This window comes from Eleginops maclovinus, chromosome 9 (assembly GCF_036324505.1).
Source record: "Eleginops maclovinus isolate JMC-PN-2008 ecotype Puerto Natales chromosome 9, JC_Emac_rtc_rv5, whole genome shotgun sequence".
NCBI classification, from domain to species: Eukaryota; Metazoa; Chordata; class Actinopteri; order Perciformes; family Eleginopidae; genus Eleginops; species Eleginops maclovinus.
In genome coordinates, this window is record NC_086357.1 from 24,028,312 (window position 1) to 24,048,792 (window position 20,481).

General features: G+C 42.5%; 1 protein-coding gene across 1 annotated transcript in view; it reads left to right on the forward strand.

The window, feature by feature from the left end:
• The window catches only part of trabd2b (TraB domain containing 2B), a 73,073-nt gene that overhangs the window by 4,717 nt on the left and 47,875 nt on the right, over positions 1–20,481 (forward strand). The gene's annotated exons all lie outside the window — the stretch shown is intronic.

Genomic DNA, 20,481 nt, shown 5'->3' on the forward strand with positions numbered 1-20,481 from the left:
TGCAGCACTCACAACCTCACACATGTGCTCTGCACGCACGGCCCACCACACACGAAGACACACTGTACGCACGCAAAGCTCCATACATGCACATTGGCCGTGCATGCCTAAGCCTCCATGTGACAGGTCCGAGGACTCCGGGGCTAATTTGAGAGGCCGTGGGCTCCCAGCCTCTCCTCTTTCATCAGCACCTCTTAACTACGCTGTCAAAGCCACACTGCATGCCCTTTGCACATGCCGGGGAGCTTTACTGCCCCTAGAAATAAGCTCAGCAAGAAACACAGTTATGAAGAGGAGACGTGCTAATGCCGTTCTGTAATCTGCACCCAGTTATGTCCTGCAGACAGAGGTGGGAGAAGTACTCAGATCTTGTACTTAAGTAAAGGAAGAAGAAGAAGTACTGCAATCAAAAATGTTACTCAAGTAAAAGTACTGAAGTATTGGCATCCAAATATACTTAAGGTACCAAAATTAAAAAGTACTCATTATGCAAATCGGCCCATTTCAGAATAATATATCTGATATGTTTTACACTTATTGATCATTAAAGTGTAATGGTAAAGGTGCAGCTAGTTTGAATGACTTTGTATTCTGCAGGGTAGCTTGTGAATGTTACTCCAGGTGTAACTAAAGTCTGATTTAAGTGTTGATTAAACTTCACATCATTAATCCAAATCTGCTTAATATTAAGGTTTTAAATAAATGTAGTAGTAGAAGTACAAAGTAGCATAAAATGGAAAAACTCAAGTAACGTACAAGTATCTCAAAATTGCACATAAGCACAGTACTTAGTTACTTTACACCACTGTCTGCAGAGGTGTTGTTATCTTGAGATTCCTGCCTCTTTTCCTATATAAAGCGGTCCCAGTCTAACTGTCTCTAATGCTGATCTGTATTTAGTGTGGCACAGCAGTCGCCCCTAAAAACAACACTTTTTAAAATTACATCGTAACAGGGTTGAGTAGCAGTACAGTTTCCAACTTCAGAGAGCCAGTTTCCCTAGCACGTCTTTTTGACTATATTAAGCATAATCTATTGATCTGCAGGGAGAAGAAGAAGCCCCGAGTTTTCAAGAGGTGGTAACATTTTTACAACACAAATGTCCAAATTCAGATAAGAGTTTTATTGCCATGAAAATCCAGTCAAAATCGGATCAAGGAGCTACAAGCGCCTTCTGAGCTTCCATCCCCCTCCTTTAACAAATCTGTATGAGAGCTGAACTGAAGCTGACATGGAAACCATTATTCTCAATTATAATAATTTGTGATTTAATCTGAACACTATGGTTGATAGAGTTCCTCTCCGCTTGACTGTAACACGGATGAGGTCAGGAGGAAGAGTCAAAGAGAGAAGGCCTGGGTGGGAATCAGAACAAAGAGAAGTGAGACACACAGAGAGAGTCAGGGATTGACCGGGGAATAAGTGAAAGTGTAGCAGCGGGTTTGAGAAAGCAGGAAGACTGATGTGCATCGTCTCTCCGCTAAGGTTAATCTGAAACATGAACGACTGTAAAAGGCAGATCTGAGTTAGGAAACGTTCCAAACCCTAACAGCCCACATACTATTTGTTCCCAATAAAAGTAGTTGCTTACAATATCCTGTAACTCCGACTTCAATGAGAGGCTCTTATAAACGTGAACGCTGGTGATTCATCACCAGTCACACTGTCGGGTTTCTCAAAAGGCACCTGGACCCGGTGGTGCCAGCACAGTGAGGCAAGAGCCTCTACTAGACCTAAGGTAATGGTCCAGGTCTGCAGGTTAGCTGTGACCTCATCCTCTCTAGGATGTGAGGAGGTGGAGCGGATGTTTTATTGCGGCGACCTTCAGCTTGTAGCGCTGATGTCGGCGGTAGCGTAGGAGGGACGTTTCGAGTTCCTGAGTCCTCCTTAGAGCGTTGTGGTCTCTAACAAGAGCTGGGTCTGTCTGAGATCACAGGGAGGTGTGGATGTCTCTGTGAGAGGCAGATTAGGGCTCGTGAAAACAAAGGCGGCTCGCGGAGCATGGTTCTTCTCCAGCTCTATGGAGGCCGATGCAGGTTGACAGCGGGGCGGGACGTCCAGTTCCAAATGTCGAGTGGGAACAGCTGGAGAAAGCTTTATCGGTTCGGAGGATGTAGGCTGCACAATCACATCTACAGGAGGAGAATCCTATGCAGTTTCCTTATGTAAAGGTGGATCAATTAACCCTCCTGTCGTGTTCCGGTCAATTAGGACTGATTTACTACTTTCATCAATCATGAATATTGAGGTTCATATTTGATTGAAGGCCTTATCATATCTTCCACAATAGGCATTTGAAAATATACAATTGCTGATCACCACTTTGATTAAATCTTGAATAACATCCATTGTATTCCTGTTCAAAAATGACTGGATACCCACAAAAATACAAAATGATACTTTCAGAAAAATGTTTCAGTGTCTATTCTTTGTATATTCACTGCAGTTATTCATGTAAACCAGTAGTCAGAGACTTTGTTTACAGCTTAAAAGGGTGTTAAATAAAATGTGGTGATGATTAATGGTTCTTTCTGTCAATGTAAGAGCAGTTAAAACAGACCTTTCAAATTTGACCACCAAAGTAAGGGGGAGAAACGAACAGGAGGATTATTTGAATCATGACTTCAGGTATCTGAAATAATGAATGCAAAGATGCAGGGTGATGAAATTGGGTGATCTCAGCCTAACAGACATACAGTGTAATAATGAGGCTTAGAGGCAAACCACAATGGTTTATTTGTCTGTTTTTGGAGTATAGATGTGGTACGAAAACGTCTCCAGTGCAAAGCTGCGTTTACGAAAGGCGAGGGCGGCTCCGACCTGTGGGCCTCCCTCCCTCCCACCAAATAAACACCGTATTTATTTTGCCTGGGTCTCGTTGCAGCCGAGGCCACTGGCCCATGTCAGAGAGAAATTACATCATATTGGTGGCGCCTGTCTCCTGGACAGGGGTCAGAGGTCGCGGCTGGAGGTGGCGGTGGAGCCGTGGAGCAGCAGAGCGGTGAGGAGACCGGCAGTCTGCAGGGTCAGTCTGGGCTCTGAGCAGGCCGGCTGATAGATACCTGCACAACCTCCACCCAGTTTACACCAGCACAGGCTATTCTGTGTTTGGACTCGTGCAACTGGGTGTGTGTGTGTGTGTGTGTGTGTGTGTGTGAGGGAGAGAGAGAGAGGGAGGCAAATGGAGCTTTGTTTATTATTATGTAAATGATATCATTATCATCCTAAGTTTAGTTTCATTATTATTATTATTATTACCAACCAAGTTTATTCTTTCTTATTTGTTTCTTGTTTTAGGTTTTTCTTCGATGCTTTGGCAAAAATATTTGTCAGAAGATTGTATAGATTTGCCACTAAATCAGACAAAGAATCAGGATTATTGCCAAGTAGATTCATGCATACAAGTCATTTGCTTTGGAGTTTAATTCTGCATAAAAAAAACACAGTTAGAGGAACACAATTGTAAAAAATGTCTTGAATAAGAAAATGCCAAATTACTTATAAATGGAAAAATAAACACAAATGAAGTGAAGTGTGTCAGAGTTTAAAAGTGGCAAGACTTTTGCAGTTTTTGCAAGGTTCCCAAGATGTGCATTAAAGGGCCTGTGTCAGTGAGGGTCCCGGGCCGTGTTGTCGAGGCCAGTAGCTGACGGGAAGAAACTGTCTTTGCGGCGTAAGATTTGGTCCTGATGGACTGGAGCCTCCTGCAAAGCATACTGAACAAATATGAAATTGAATCTCCTTACATCCCAGTGCTGTCCCCTGAGGGGCTGCAGAGGGGAGCGGGTAAATGTTGTAAGGGTCCGGAGGCTGGTAGGTTACAGAATCTGGTCTGCTCCGGTACATCGAGATGTTGTCTTCCTTTCTGAACAGCTCCAGTGACGACCTGACATTGTCTCTTCTCCGGGAAGACGTCAGGCTGAGGGGTTGTGTTGTGCTGACACTGCAGTTTCACTCACGCTGTGGTCACAGTGAGGCACTCTCAGGCCCCGGAGATGTATTCTTTAATAGGAAAATAATATGAAATGTGATTACATCTCACTTTTCCAATATATATGCAGGAAAATATATAATGAAAGCTGCATGGCGCTAGGGTAAGAACCACTGAATGTACACACAGTGGTCATAAAGTGGAGCTATTGTCTGTATTGGTCAGAGCTGATCCCTGTAATCGTGTTTAAACCCTGTGTTTCCCATAACTCGCTATTACTTTATGTGATATTCAATTTGATTTGTATTTGTGTTTGGTTTTCCAATACAGTTAGGACCCCACAAGAGATGTGAAAATGACTTAAAAACAAGTGAAACACAGCACACATCCAGGAGGAATGTCTCAGACCCAGAGGTTCCTGGCTGTACACGGCATTTATTTGATGAGCGTTTATGGTAAGCAGTGGTTATATTTTGTGCGAGCCCAGGGTCGTGAAAGTCTCCTGGCTGGAAAGGGGGTTGCTAAGAGTAACAGCAGTACGTGAAATCAAAATAAGATCCTCGGGCGTCGTATCAAATCATGAAGAATACTTTGCGTTGTGTTTTTTGGAACGTGTTCGTCTAAACAGGACATCTTTTAAGGGGAGGAATAAAGTAACATCGAACCTTACCCATATCCAAATATTTACATTCCACGTCGGGTTTGCAAGTTTGAAAAGATGTGTTGGCCGCGGAGGATGACTGATGGAAAAAGCGATTTCTTTGGGGGCTCTTCTTCTCTCCGACCCTCCTGACTCCCTTTTGGATTGCTGTTCCATCTTTTTCACTCCCTATCTTTCTCTCTGACATGTCCCGAGGCTCTGGTCGTCCTGTGCTAACCCATTGCTCATCTGCACACCCACACACACACACACACACACACAGACACACACACACACACACACACACACACACACACACACACACACACACACACACACACACACACACACACACACACACACACACACACACACACACACACACACACACACACACACACACACACACACACACACACACACACAGTGGAAAAAGAGGTGGAGAAGGGGAGGAGGAGATTACCTTGAAAGTGAGCTGGCGACATGTATGCCCTCTTTAAGCGTGACATCTGAGGGTGTTTCACATCTAAGCTATAATTACCTGCGCAAATATGTGGAAAACTGCGAGGCAACACGTATCAGGCCGATCATCTGGTCTTGTCGGCGGGCGGACGGCAGTCCCACTGTTGCACTAATGACTTAATAGGCCCCTTAATGACCAAATAGCCTGCTGCCATCCAGAAGCACTTAGACAATTATGTGCCGGCCAGAACACTGCAGGCTGACGGAGAGATGAAGGAAAGCAGAAAGTATAGAGACGCAGAGAAAACAGGGGGAGTGTGCACTTGACAAATGAGTGAATCACAATTTTTCTTTGCTAACATCATATTTTGGTAGAAGAAGAAACAGTTACAGCTATGGCGGAGTTTGAGAGCTGACAGGAACTGGTGCAAAGCGGCAACAAGAGATGTTCCACTGTAACAAACTGCTTCAATTTGAGCATTTCTTTAACTGGAAAACTTGAGTCAACAATGCTTTCATGATAACTCCCTTGACTTATTCAGTTAATGAAGTTGAAAGTGGTGAGTTCAGCAGCTGAGTGTAGAAGAAGTGTAGAAGTAATGCATGCATGGAAAGGAGAAAGCCTGAGTACAGACGCAGAGAACACAGTTGCGCTGTGCACTTAACAACCGAATAGATAGTGTTTGTTCTTTACAAAAATCACATTCAGGTAGAAAAAGGAACAGTTCAAGCTATTGTGGCTGTTGAGAGCTGTCAGGAACTGGTGCAAAGCGGCAACAAGAAATGTTCCACTTAAACAAAGTGCTTCAATTTGAGCATTTCCTCAACTGGAAAACTTGAGTCAACAACGCTTTCATGATACCTCCCTTCACTTACTCAGTTAATGAAGTTATAAAGTGGCGACTTCAGCAGCTGAGTGTAGAAGAAGTGTAGAAGTGATGCATGGAAAGGAAAACTGAGAAAAAAAACGTCTCATTTGTGTGGAGAAATCTTCTGGTAACTATTAACTTCTCTGTAATCTCCGAGCTCCTTTATAAACCCGCTGCTTTGTCTCCGCTGAGTGAATCCAACAGGTCACATCCCTCCTCACGTGGAGCGGTGTACCTGGGGACCCGAGGTAATGACTCCACCACATTGTCACTGCGCCTCTGAGGCAGTGAGTAAAGCGTGGCGGATCAGAGTGCTCTTCCATACTTCAGTTGCTCAATGTGCCAGATCCTTCCCTCCTTCCCCTCGCCCCCACGTTCTCCCTTTGGTGTAGAAAATGAGCGTTCCTTTCTGCTTAAACGGCCTCACGTCACAGTGCGGATCCATCTTCACCTCACATTCATCTTCCTTTCAAATGAGTGGCAGAGCACGTGCCCACACACACACACACACACACACACACACACACACACACACACACACACACACACACTACTCTCTTTCTGTATAATTATTTTGTCATCCTAACGGTGGAATTTGTAAATTGGCTTGTTTTTCCTGCAGGCTGCTATAGCCTCACATTATATTTTCTCCGATACATATTTGCTCATCCCAACAAGAGAAAGCAGGAGGATGTTTTCTGAGGGAAGGGCAGGTAGTTTCCAGGCCGGGCTGAGGTTAATCCCAGGTTGTCTGGGCCAGGGGCTGATTGATCACAGACAGGAATGTGACGGACTGATTTCCTCAGAGACCCACTCGGCCCCTCAGGAATGTTGTTGTCCTTTGGGACGTCGTTGTTTAATAACCTTTGTTTAACCAGGTTAGCCCCCGCTAAATCCAATGAGCATTGTGTATCTGCCATCTGATGTGTGCGCTGCTTAAGTTTGAGCTTTCTCTAGATGCCATAAATGTTAATTACATTCTTGACTGGTGTGTTTTCTTTTTCTTTCTGTTTTGACTTTTAGAGAAGCAACACAACTTCTTTGTAGTCTTTGAATCGGGTTTGAAGATACTCTCATTTAAGGTTGAGATGCAAGCTTTTACATTTGTCCTCCTAGTATAGAATCATTTTTTAAATCCTGCAATCAAATACGAATATCACTGCTCCCCAGAAAGACCGTGTTTTTCTAGAGAGTGTTTTCTTATCTGAGAGCCATATTGATAAGAAAAGATGACCTCTTAATAGTTCATGTTTCCACTGTTATTGTAAACACACATGCAGATCAGGTCTGAATACAGAGATGCATTCTCAATTTTTTTTTGGAGAAGCTGCCAGGTTTTGCAAGGGAATACTTAGGGGTTTCGGTGCCTTGCTTAAAGGGCTAGGGTTGAGCCCAGGACACTGTGCAAATACTCTGTCTTTTTGGGTCAATCAAGACTTGAACCGCTGTCCATTTTTATCCCAAGCCAGGTTTTAAGATTCAAAGGCTTTATTGTTATATGCGCAGTAGCTGCAGTGTACAAATGAAAATGAACTGTTTCAGTCCCAAGCTCCTCCAATATTGCAAGATAGTTATAGAGGACATAAAGGTCCCTCCATACTGAACTGCTGAGCTATTTATCCAGTCAGGCAGGACAACATCATTTGTCAGAAACTTCCAAAACCCCTACAACGGAAAAAATAAAACCATTTTTGAAATATTTAGCAATGTAATGAATACGACTTGGTAAGGCGCCGGCACAAACACAACTGGACTGGGGCTAATGAGAGATTATTTCTTAAAATACTATTGCATTTTGCTGCGTGAGTCCAGTTGTGGTGAATCATTATCGCCTAATCAGTGTTGGTGAACATGGAAAACAGATCTGCCAGAACACAATGGCATGCAACTTTCCATGTCGGAGCACTTTGGTGGTCGGAGATGAACTCAGCGTCCAGGCCTGCCTGTGACATCAGCCACACATACCACCACACCTCACACACACAGGTGCCAATAGGGAACAACTGTGTGTGTGTGTGTGTGTGTGTGTGTGTGTGTGTGTGTGTGTGTGTGTGTGTGTGTGTGTGTGTGTGTGTGTGTGTGTGTTTGTGTGTGTGTGTGTGTGTGTGTGTGTGTGTGTGTGTGTGTGTGTGTGTGTGTTAGGACCCTGGCTTGTTGGGGATTAGTTAGCATTAGCAGAGCCCTCTCTCTGAACCCGGTTTTAATGTGACCCATGCGTCTTCTCTGCCCCTCTGCCTCGTCCTTATTATACACAACCCAGTGGAGCACTTCAGCTCTGCTTACACCTCCCACCTTTCCATGCCCCTCCTCCCCCCCTCCAAACACCTTCATGCATGTTCATTTTCACATTCACAACAGTTCAAGTCCAATATTAATGTTTACATTCCGTTTTTTATGGTTATTTATCCAGCCAGGCTTGTATTTGCTGGCTAATACTGTATGTCACAAATTCCGTGGTGCATATTTAAAGTTAAATTGAATGAAAACACTTTGATTTTGAAATAAATCCACACAGAAAGTTTGCACTCGGGTCAAATTGAGTTGTACATGATTAGACAATCAGCCTCTGAGTATCACTACATGTTCTGTGTCAAGATTGCTTCAATTTAACTCTGAAAATGTGAGAGTGGCGAGCTGAGAAGCACTAAGCACGGACAGTTTTTTGAAGCCATACTGTACTCTGTGATCGGTATTCCCAGCAATCATAAAGCCTTCAGCCACTGACACAATAAGCTCAGTGAAATTTAATAAAGCTCTCTGCAAGGCTCCAGTGTGAAACACATGAGCCTGAGTTACATTACACGTTGTCTGTCAGGAAGCAGTGAACAGTCGTATTGGCCCTGTAAACTTAAATGATTACATGCTTGTTCAAAAATTTGGCCAGTGGTGAAAGAAGTGCTCAGAAATGTTACTTAGTAGAAGGAGGAAAACCACAGTGTAAAATTACCCTGATGCAAGTCCTGCATTACAAAAAGCTAGCGATAAGTAGTGTCTATATTATACCGTCTATAGTTACACCAGCTCTGAGGTGCATTTGATTTCTAAACTTCGGTTGATACCCACAAACTTGAACTTGTTTATATCTGTCATATATTATATTATTCTGTACATTACACTGCACACTGGGACATATTGTTGTCTCAGTACTTTTACTCTGTGTAATGACTATCAAGTTGTATCTAATCTAATTTATATATAATCTGATCCAAAAGCATCTGCAATATTAAAAAACACCTATGATGCAGTATAGCCATTTGAGGTTAATGTTTGTCATATTTTTTTATTATGATTATGATGCATTCATGGTTACATTACTCTAATGAGGCTGTCAGTATAGTTTCTGTATATAATGCTGGGAGTCCGATTGTATCTTAGATGTCATTATTTTTCTTTTTGATATAATTATCTGAATCTGCAAATAGTTCTAGTAGTACTGATTAGCAGTAGTGGAGTAAAAGCAATACTGTAGATTAACTACCTCCAAAAGAAACAGCAGGACGTCGGATAAGAAAACAAAGGCTTCTTTATGTAGAGAAATCAGTAGCGACCATTACACGTTCAGCAAACACCAACAAAACATATAATCAACAGCTCCATGTATGCTAGTCATTTTTCGTATACGCGGCACTACTTATCATCCTAAGGAAAACGCGCGTAGCTCTTGTTTTAGCTGCTAAGCATTCTGGTAGTTCAGTTTCTTAACCCTTTGTTAGGCAATAGAACAGAAAACATATCTCAAATCAATATCAATCAGATAGAATACAACAAGTTATAATTATTTCTAACTCTCCTTTTAACTGTAAATAGTAATACAACCTTTAGCAGCTTTCTATGCATTAAATCAATAAACAGATTAAATCATTAATCTTAAACTGTAAGCTATTAAGTTACAACAAATACATTTATCTTAGAAATGTAAGGGAGTAGTACATTAAAACTCTCAAGAAAAGTAAAAGTCCTTTAAAATGGTACTTAGGTAAAGCCCTTGAAATATAATTAGTTACTTTCCAACACTGAATATATCTTAACAACTCTAATCCAGTGGCTGCTTTTCTTCCTGACACTAACAGTGAGGGAATGACCCTGAAGCGTGTCCCATACTCCCAATGTGAAAACTCCCGTTAAAACCTGCTCCACTTTAACAAACATACACACCGCTCAGCTGAAGGAGGCAGACACACAAGCAGCAGGCAGCCAGGAGAGAAGGGAAAGACAGCAGGTAGAGAGACAGGCGTCAGGAGACAGGCTCCAGTGCCATTAACAGGCCTTCAGCCACAGATGTTCTGCTTCCACCACAGACAGTTGTGCTGGGATAGATTACTGCACAGATAAGTGAAACCTCACAGGTCAAACTGAGCTGAGTCACCGAGTTGAAAAATGTTACCGTCTGTAAATACCTACATCCTCCCCTTTAAGATCTGTTGAGTCACACAACTCTTTGTAATCAAACCTCCCTGTAACACAGAATGATCATTTTCTTGAGTGAATGTGTAGAGTGGTGCAGGAATGAGTCTTACAATCTGGAAATAAGTCAGCATTTGAGCTATTCTGGTTTCCTCATCTCAAATTAAGTGTTTTTTTTAAATAGATTTTTGGTTAGATGCCAGAAGTCTAGGGTTTCTAAATGTATGTTCTATGACTAAAACACAATCTAGCTAAATAAAACCACCAAACTTCATCACGCCAAATATTAGCCGCCTTTAGCTTAGCGTTGAAGCCATTTGACGCTGATGAAGTTTGTTTATCTCCTTACATTAGATTTTGCGATTGAATTTACGCTTAAAAAATAATTACATTTGTGTTAATTTGTAGTGATTAAGCCGTTTAACTAAAGGTGGAAGTATCATGGATGCTTGTTTGCCTCTTGGACCTTATTTTCTGCAGTATGTCTAAATCCGTTGTGAAAATTCCAGGAGACCGGTGCAATGCAGGGTTTGTCCAACAAATACGTCATCGCTGCACTCCTCTATTAGACTGTCTTCTTAAAATCAGATGCACATTACCGTGATGCACTTCTCAAACATCATACCAGGATAATGTGCTGTGTGCCTGCATTCGAAAACTGATCCCAGAGCAGCAGCTGACCCCATGGACGGGCAGTCAAACCCTTCAGTCCCTGGTCAGTTTGTTTGACCTCAGCGTGCCCTCAGTAGTTCAGGGGGATTTAAAACACTTGTGCATTCAGGCCTCTGTTCCACCTTTCAAATTAGGGCTCCCAAAACGTTCTCTGAGCCGGACTGACAGAGGGAGCCGGTTGCCCTTGTCGTTGCCCTCTAGACGACCCCATCTTTTTGGCTGAAGCCCCAGTAGCCCCCCCCACCCCCCCCTCGCTAACCCTCCTTTGACTTTTTCACTTCCTTGAAACTGAGTCATTTAGTGTTTTTAATTTGGTCTCAACAAGTTAAGCACTTTCACAAATACGGATGGATGGAGATTAATTCTTTTTTTTCGCACTGTAAGATGAGTTCACTATGTCAGGACCATGACGAAAAGTCCACTCATGAAATTTCCACATACTTAAGTGAAGTGTCTGGCACTCTTTGTGAAAACTACTATCCATCTGCCACGTAAAAGGGATAAAGTGTTATGTAAAATTGGCTGCCCTGCTGTTGACATGTGACCCGGTCAATCCTTACCACGAGAGAAAGGACCAGGAGAAAAAAGAAACATAAAAAGGGATTATGGGAAAGAGAAAAGGGGGAATCAGGGAGCAAAGAGAAGCAGAATAACCCCCAGGAGGCTCAAGGCAAAATGAGGAAAGGACAGGATATAAAAGTCCTTCACTTTGGTACTGAGAGAGCAACAATAACAGAGGAAACCATCCACTTTCGACACTCAACAGCTTCCTTCCTTCCAAAATAAAAAACAAAACAATACAAAAAACAAAGGAAGCTGCTCTGAGGTTTCTCTCTCTTCTCCTCGGTTGGTTTTGAGTTTTTTCTCGCTTTTATCACGCTCAATTTCACCTGTCATTCACCGGCTAACTTTTTCCAAACAGTTCCTCTACCTTTTCCCAAGGCATGCGCTCTCTTGGCATCCAGTGGAACACTTTAAATATAATATCCAACATATGGCAGAGTTTATGGAACGCAAATGAGATGAGAAATCAAATTTACTTCGTCGTAGCGGGACCGAGGTCTCTGAGGGGGTGCCGTTGTTTAGAGAATGATGGACAGCTGTAATTACACCCACAAACTGAGTGGGAGAGCAGGAGATATATGGGATGGGATGAGTGAGGCAGCCAGGAGGAGAGGGAGGATGTTGGAGGAAAGAGGGGTGAGATAGGGAGAAGTTTAAAAAAGCGAGGCTCTCACTGGGTGGCTCCTTTTTTTTTCTGCCTGGTCCTCTCTTGTGGGTGTGCACCATGTGACGCTGTGTAATTGGCCTGTGGTCACACCAGAGTTGTGCAAACAGATTGGCAGCAAAACATGTCAGCCTGCGGAGGTGAATGTGTGTGTTGTGTGGATCACAGATGTGGGACTGTGTGGGAAAGGGGTTTGATGGAGTAAAACCTTTATTAATGCTGAACAGGTTGGGCAGTTGACTTTGTCGCTGAGTAATTTGTTGTCGTGGTCATGCTGGGAACGTCTGCAGCTCAAGTCTTTTGCGCAGGTTGGACGGATCTAGTCATTCATAAACTGATGTTCAACGCTTCATTTGCATCCGCTGAATTAAATGATGTGTATACTCCAGAGGTTCAGTGTGGTATTAGCACATCTTAGCAGAGACATCTTGGTTTCAACAATAAAGTCTAACTAAGATATGACTGGAGCCTGGTATTCCTAAACCTCTCACAGAAAACCAATACACACCTTTTTTGTATCATAAGGGTATTAATAAGCAAGTTTCTCATTCACTTTTAAGCGACGGTCCAAAGATAATTCACTTTGCCTAGCATATAGACTGGAAATGGGGGTGAAACATGGGTGTTTGAAGTCAAATTGATCCAGTGTTGGTGGCAGGGCAAAGCTCAATATCTATAATAAGTTGCTCCGTGGTGCATGAAGCCAAAAGGACCTGACTAATACCCGGATCATGCATGATTTTCAGGTGTTCTTCTGCATCCATTGGGCTCATAGCGCATGCAAACTTGCCTTTTCCTTGAACACATCCTCCCTGGCCTCAGTCAAAAGCAAAAGAGGAGGGAAAATAGCTGTGTTAGGGACCTATCAATTCAAATAAGGGATCATACTCGGTAGGTGATATATTTCAGATTTACAGACGTCTTTTTCCCAATTGGAAATAGTATTTTTGGGTCAAATGGAATCGCGTGACTGAGAATGAAGAGTTGTATTCCCCCGTTTGGCCACTATGAAAATGTGCTCTAACACCTGGTGCACTTTCTTTGGAGCTTGGGGTAACAGCTTGCCAAAAAGTAAAACCTACCAGTGCCTCTATACTATTACCACAGTACATCTCATTTGTTTACAATGAACAAAAGCAAAGTGTAACAGCGTTTTACAGGGGGGTTATGGGCAGGCTTATTTTTCTGGCTGTGAGAAGTGACTCCCTGGAGTCTTGCCAACGCTGCTGGGTAGCCAGGCATTAGAAAATAAACCATATATATCATGAAATGACTCAGCCTCAGAGATGCTGGTCCTGAGAGTCCCATGAGAATCTGTTGAGGTATTCGGAGGACAGAGGAGAAAGAAACTGTCCATTAGTGTTTAGAGTAGCTCCAGTTGACTCTGGGAACAGACAGATATGTGAGTTTAACTTGGCAGGAGAAGTCGGTGTGTAAGCAGACACAGTTATTGCTTTCTGATGCCCCTGTCAGCTCGGTGCCAAACCTACAGCCTTCGGGTAGTTACAGCAACCCAGAATATACCACCCAATGCGGATGGCAATCGTATTTTGTCCTGGAATACTCCAACCCAACATGTCAGTCTTTTACTAGCAGGTGTCTAGCTGAGGCCACTTTTTTGTTACTTTCTGGCACATGGTATACTTTTTCTTGTTCTATTGTCACAACCTTATAATGACATTTAAGAAAAATGCCTGGACCATCCTCTAACAGACATTTTTAGATTCAGTGTGACTGACCCTAACCCTAACCCTAACGCTTTCAGGTTAATCATTATCTCTGACATCCCTCAACTGCATTTCAGCCAAATCTGCTTAAAAATCAAAGAAAAAAGATGATCCCTTAAACTCCAGGCCTGAGAAGCATCATGTTTTAATTTGTTGTCAGTGTCAAAGTAATCTAGTAAAAGATGTCTCAATATCCATAGCTAAATGCAAACAGAAAGCGCTGATGGCTTGTTCAGCATAATTATAAAGATGACTTATTAAGGAAATGAATATAGTCTCCATGGTGACATTATAGATTATAAAATATAGGGTTTATGTTTGTTGTTAAGTCATATGAATCATGTGTGGTCCCAACTGAGATTGCATATCACTTTTTAAGAGGGTACTTTCCACTTGTTTTCTTTGGCTATCTCTTCATAGTCCATAGAGGAATTTGGTTTTGCTATGCACGTCATCCATCTCCGTTTCCTCTAGACTGTAATGTGATGGAGAGAGCACCGGTGGTGAAGAGCTCCGCAGAGATGTATCCCTGCCACTTGCGCTAACGGATGTGGCGCTGCAACTTTAAAGCATCTGAGAATATGAAAAGTATGGAGTGCACGCTGTGTGAGCCAAGCAATGTTCTGGATCGGCACCGACAAATCCCATGTTTTTGATAGATTTTTCTGCTGTTGACTCTCTCAGGTAGTAGTGTCAACACCCCGGGCGTCCGACAGAAGCCTGACAGACAGACGGTGCAGGCGTGCGTGCCATTGTTGACAGCCAAAAGCTAGATCTTTGGGAAAAGCTCACAGAGAGCGAGTGAGTACTGGAATGGAAACACTAGTCTATTTTATCGGCTTGCCAAAATGCAGAAAGGGGAGAGACGCAGAGAAAAGACAGAGAGAGAGAGAGAGAGGGCCAGGCTCCCTCAAAGCCTCCACAGTCAGCTCTGATGACGGCCAACCCAAGCACATGAGAGCAGTGTGAATGGCTTTTTAATGCCTGCTAACAGCCGGGGTATTTAGTGGGATAGAGGGGATGGATGGAGGAAGGATGAGAGTGATGACAATGTTTGGACACGAGGCCCCGGCTGACCACTATTGCAAGGTTGCTGCCCTCAAGAAACTTCACTGCTGGGTTTCACACCATTAGCGATCACAGTTTTTGAAGCTGTGGTGTTTTCTCTGACTTCAACTTCATTTATGTTGGTTGTGCGTCAGTATTTTTCTTTAAGTCTTGTTATTTTGACTGATACTGACACAATGAAGTCTCAATTATGTGGAAATCACAGGCATAATTGCCTTTATTGCTCTGCCTCTATAGATGAATGTCCAGTTGGCTACTGATTATACACTCACTCAAATTGGATTTATATGCTGTTGAGAAATGCTGTCCAACACAAGTAAAATACAAAGTCCAATATACTAACAATAACAATCCTGACAAATGTGCACCCTATTGTGGCCACGGTCAGAAAGAAGATGTTGGCTTGTCTTTGAATCTGTATTATTGTTTGGTCTTGGCCTTGACAAAGCTGATTTACATTTTCCTACAGCTGCGTCAAGACAAAGGCCGTCCAGCACAATAGCTCTGGCAAGAACCTCATGCGCCTGTAAATGTGTGTGCACGTTAAAGGAAGGCGTAGGAGTGAAATGATCACAAAATTGCTTTCATTATGTAGTATTTTGACCAGTTTGGGGGAATTCAGTACATATGATATGACTGCATTTTGTGAACATCAGCGATTTAGAAGACTAATGGGAATCGTGTGTGTGTGTGTGTGTGTGTGTGTGTGTGTGTGTGTGTGTGTGTGTGTGTGTGTGTGTGTGTGTGTGTGTGTTTCTGTTACTTTCTCCTCATTAAAGGGGCCCTATTATACTCATTTTCAGGTTCACATTTGGATTTTGTGTCTCTACTGTGACATGTCTCCCTGCTTTAATGTTCAAAAAGCTCTTTATTTTTCTCATACTGCCTGTGCTGCAGCACCTATTTTCACCCTCTGTCTGAAACCCAGTCTGCTCTGATTGGTTAGCTGGCCGGCTCTGTTGTGATTGGTCCACCGCTTAGAAATGACCCGCCCCTTAGCCTACGACGTACAAATGTGTTGTGCGCAAGCTGTACATACTGATTGTCACTATGTTACAGAAGTAAACAAAGGAGTCCAATGGAGGCATTTCTGGCAAGGTGTGTGGGAGAGAAACTCCATTTTGAGAGAACTTTAGGATTTTAGCCTTTGCAGACCATTTACATGCACAGAAGCCTGTATAACAAACTACAGGATAATGTAAGACCCCATAAAAGCAAAATCAGGCCCCTTTAAGCTATTTAGAGTAAGTATTCAACCACAGAGGCTACCTGCCAGCGACCTTTATTGTATTTATAAGAAGACATGACCTTCAGCCTTCACTAATAGACTTTTCATAATAATAAAAGTCTATGCACTAAGTACAGTACATAATGAGTGTGTTGTGTCAAGCATTAGTTTTGCTGCATTGCAAAGGAAGCAAGTCAAGCCAAATAAAGAAAGGATACTTGCATGTCCAAAAGGTTTCAATAATAAGTACTCACGCTTTGACTCAACAACAAAGGATTTTGGTGTCTTAAAACCCAGCATACGTAATAAATAGCTAGGAATTGTATCAGTCCAGATGTACATGAGAGAGAAACCAGCAAGAGCCAGAATCCATTTCCACCGTGTTCTTTTATCAGAGGAGGAGCACTGATGTAAGAAATGGGTCAGGTCATTTAATCCACATAAACTTCACTATCTAACCTCAAGGCAGGCTGCTGTTTACACAAAACGGCCCCCCGACTCAAACAAAAGCTGGAAGGCTCCGTGGAAACTATGGGAAGAGAAGATGAGAACGATGAGGATAGGAGAGAGAAAGTGAAAAAGAAATGACTGGAGGTGTTGAAAGAAGAGTAAGAAAACAAACTGAGAAATTTGAAAGCGATTTCTCATTTTGAGGTCATATTTTTCAAAGAGAGTAAAACAAAATCTTCTTTTCCCTCCCTCCCGACTCTCTCCAGTGTTTGACCGTTTCTGTTGAATTCAGTATTTTCTATGGCTACACCCTTGGCTCTTCTCATACCGTTGTTTTGGTTTTAGTTGAGTGGGATTTCTTTGATTTAATTTGTTGATTAGTGATTATATTAGTCTTACTTCCAGGAAACCTATGAGCACATCTTTGGTAAAAACAATATTCCAAGTGGTGCTTCCTGTGGCGATCTCTGGTTGCAAGATCTGTCGATTAAATATTATTTATGGAAGGAATCGGGAGTGTGTTTGGTTCTATTTTCCTTTAAGTCAAGCACAGATTTGTATTTACTTTCTCTGTTTCTTGTCAACGGTAGGGAGTGACATCTGATATTTACTAAAGCAGTCACTGATATGAACCAACCCATTAATTTGGCAAGAAAAAGATGACTTGTATATTGTGAAATGTGGCAAAACAAATGTGACCTTTAGGCTGCTCCTCATCACCCCTTACCTACAACCACAGTTTATTTGTCAAAACCATAGGCAAGTTCTTCTCTGACGGAAGAAAAACGAATTCAGAAAGTGTCTGGTTTAAGTCTGCAAAATGTTCAAGGAATTCCATCCGTCTTCACCGGGGCTAACCTGGCATTTGGAGATGTTTTTTTGGTTGAGACGGCGCCATATTGGCATATTTGATGAAATTATGGAAGTCCCCTTCCCTTCGAGGAATTTTCTCACTTGTCTTCAAAAAGAGGGAAGCTTGTCTTGGATTAGTTGCAGTTGTCGGTGCATTGTGGATGAAATCATTTTGAAGGATGTCTCATTTGGTTTCAGCTTTACCGGGGCTGCGCTGCCCACCCAGGAGGACCTGCTGATCTGGCTCTTATAAAAAGCAACTCAATTCCCCTTTCTCTCCCAGAGAAACACAAATAAATTCCTTTTAATCAGACCTGGGTTCTTCGGGGGCTCTTTTGGAAGGAATGTAATTGAAACTTAAGGTATTCATAAGGTAGATGTGCTTTGGTAAGCATGATTTCTCCCCCACAGCTGGCTTTTGATATACCCAGAGGTGATCTCGTAGCCGTTTAGATGAAGACACGATTATCAGAGGCGGCGTGGAGGTGGCCTTTGAATTGTAAAGTGAACACAGCACAAGAGACATTTCAACAAATGATCAAAAACAAACTCTCCTATATCATGAGCGCTCCTTGGCTCTCACTTCCTGTCTGTCTTCCCTGCTTCTTGTTCGCTGCTCTCAGGAATGCTGAGGGGGGAAAAGGTCTTCAGTTCAGCTCCTCTGAAAGGGGATCCAAACCGCGTGCTAACGAGAATGCCAAGCCTAACAGGGCCTGACAGCTCATCGCACTGAGAAACCGCTGTGTGTCAATGTGTGTGTGTGTGTGTGTGTGTGTGTGTGTGTGTGTGTGTGTGTGTGTGTTGGTGTCAGAACGTGCCAAATATCTGTGTGCATTTATTATGAGAAGGCAAACATCCCTGGTGAAGCTTAATAACAGGAATGCAGGAATGAACCCCGCAATAAACACACGTGATGATGAGTGTTAAATTGCACGCAGACTCACACACACACACACACACACACACACACACACACACACACACACACACACACACACACACACACACACACACACACACACACACACACACACACACACACACACACACACACACACACACAAACTCTCCCCTATCCAATGGTGGTTCTAGACCAAGTTTACTGGGTTATTGAATGAAACAGTTTTCAAGATTTCCAAAAACATAAAATACCTTTATTGTTTTTTATTTTATTAACAGAATTTGTGTCAATTACTTATATTTAACGATAATTAGTTCAGTACTTACTTTATAATTAACCTTAATGCAGTTCGGGGTAATACATACACAATGTAAGCAGCCAAAATGTGTGTTTATTTTAAATCTTAATATGTGTTGGTATTTGTTTAAGTTACAGAATTAGTTTCGGTAACTTAGTTTCAACTTATTTAATTACATGAATGAAAAAAAAGCCCATTCCTGTAATGTTATGCCCAGGTTACACCAAAGTATTGGCTGCATCACTATCACAAATAGCATCACCATAGGTTTATTCTTTTGCACTACCCAGGCCCCTTGCCTCACCTAACTCCATCAGAACCAGCTTTCTACGCTCCATCTATCAGATGAAAAGCAGATGGGTCAGAGAGCAGATGAAGAGAGACAGAACGAAGGACATGAAGAGGAATAAAATAGGTGTAATGTCACATGGAGGCCAAAGGGGTCAGTTAGAGGGAAAGTGCTGAAGAGAAATTGTCCGTGGAGGCAGAGAGGTCGCAGAGAGAGCTAAAGAAGAGAAAGTGAGACCGACAGACTGCGAGCGAGGGGGAGATACAGGCAGCTGAGGGTCAGACTGGGAGCGAGGGAACAGTCAGCCATTTTCACATGAAAGGAATCCAACCAATCCCCTCAATGATAAACATGTGTCCGTGTCACCCATCCCAGGCTCTATTTATGCGTGTCTGCGTTCTTCACCGGTGTAGACACTCTGACTCCCGACACTGATGATGATACACACACTTACACACACACAGAGACACCTCATCCACAATTGTGGCAACAGCAGGGGTGTTAACTGACAAAACCCATCACACTCAACACCAGAGCCAGACAGCCAAGCAGCTCCTCTCCTATCTGCTCATCGTTTCTCCCTAAGTCCTCTCCTCACCTGACTTCTTACTTTGCACACTCACACTCTCAGTGACAAGACTAAATAAATCCCACTCCTTGTGAAATAGGAGCCAGAATGACATCACAATTACAAACAATGATGTAAAGATGTGTTCAGTGATGTGGAATAAGAGTGAAACTGCAGGAAACTGTGGGTATGATGACATCCTTTCATTTACGACTTTACACAGAAAAGAGTCAAAATCATAGAAAAGTCAAACAAAAATGTAACTTAAAAATAAACTGCCGCTAAGGCACCAGATAGCGAATCTCACGCAGGGAATGATCCAAGTCCAGACAAGAAGAGAACAACAAACAGGTTTCTTGTTCCTTTTGCTGAAGCCTTTCTTATGGCTTTCTTTGAATAATCCCGGTAAAAAACCATATGCCTACTAGTGCTCTACTCCCACCACCACCTGTCTCCAATATATACAATTACACCAGTGCCCAAAAGATGCCTTCAAAATAAAAGCATAGAAACGACTTCAACCCACTTATATAACAACACTAAATAAGAATACATTTGCTATACACAAAAACAGCAAGAAAATGAACTACTAAATGATATAAAAGGCAGAAACAGTTCCAACAAGAGGGTAAGTCAATGGTTCAAATTTGCAAGCCAAGGTGGCTTACTGGTCTATACGCATCCACATAACCTGGAAAATTGTTCTGCACGTCATCCCCGTTTTGCTCCCCTATTTCTCTGACTATCCCTTTACTCTGGTCGATCAAAGAGTGCAAAAGATATATTTTAAAAAGGTTGCGTTTCTGTGTGTTAATGTTAAGATCAACTCAAAAGGCATTGTGCACATTCACTTATCTGCAAGCAGTTCTCTGATCAAAGGGACTCCATTTAAAT